This window comes from Pelodiscus sinensis, chromosome 9, assembly GCF_049634645.1.
Source record: "Pelodiscus sinensis isolate JC-2024 chromosome 9, ASM4963464v1, whole genome shotgun sequence".
Classification (NCBI taxonomy): domain Eukaryota; kingdom Metazoa; phylum Chordata; order Testudines; family Trionychidae; genus Pelodiscus; species Pelodiscus sinensis.
The window spans coordinates 55,609,057-55,610,177 of record NC_134719.1 but is presented as its reverse complement, the minus strand read 5'-3'; positions in this window follow the sequence as shown (position 1 = coordinate 55,610,177).

Sequence of the window (1,121 nt, the reverse complement as noted above, 5' to 3'; positions counted from 1 at the left end):
GGAAGGAGCCCTGGGTACGTTGCACTGGGCAGGAGCCGCCCCAGCCGTGCCCCATTGGGCAGGTGCTGGGGCCTGTGCTGACGCGAAGAGGTTTGATTCAAAAACCCCACGATCCAGATTGTCCCAGCACCCCTGCGAGAGCGCCGTGTAAATGAGCCTCATTAAGGAGACGTCATGACTCCACCACCCCCGGTATCTTAGCTGGTGTATCCACAGCATTCAGCACTAGGACTCCTTTTGTTCACTAACTCTGCTGGACGTAGGGCCTTAAGCTCCAGCCTTTCCCCTGCCCTTTCTTAATGGGGGGAGAGGGCTCAGCCCTCACATCCTGGGAAGGAAACCAGAGCTACTAGCGCTGTGATTGGGAAATATCTCATGCATCTGGGTTATCAGAGCATTCAGCAACTACACACCCCATAACATCCTCTGAAATGGAAGATGGTAGCCAGGTGGACCAATAGTGCAACTTACCACAATAGTGTGTTGAAAGGAAGAGGGATTTCTAGAGTGAGAATAATAATAAAACATTAAATATTTCTATGTAATACTATTAAGGTGTGTGGCGGTTTATTCCCAAAATAAAGCAGTATCCCAATTTTGAAGACTTTACTGTCCAAGACCTGGATCCAGCAGTTAGTCCTATCAAGATGGATGCAAACACAAAGCCCTGTTAGCTTCAGTGGGATTGTGTGTTTGCATCCATCTGTCACAAGGGGTTTATTTGCACAGATCTGATAGCAGAGTCAGTGCAGATTTTAGTAACCTGTATCAACACAATAGTGTCTTTCATAAAATCCTGCAATTAATTGAGGGATACAGCTTGCTCCCTAATTCTGCAATTTATGCTTAGAAGTTGTCCAGGAAAAGGGAAAAATAATACGTATATCAGTAGCATTTCTGATAATTGGTTTTCAGCCATGTACACAAAATATAACACACATTTGTCAACATAATCCTTTTGTTGCTGAGAAATGTATAAGCAAGGGTGCTTAATGATAAGCAACACAGTTATGTTTCTGATTTAAAGTGTTTAGGAAGTTTTGCATTATTAGCTACCATTTCACAATCTGCACATTTAAATTCTGTATGGCTTCATTTAGGAGCAGCCAGGGTCATGCCAT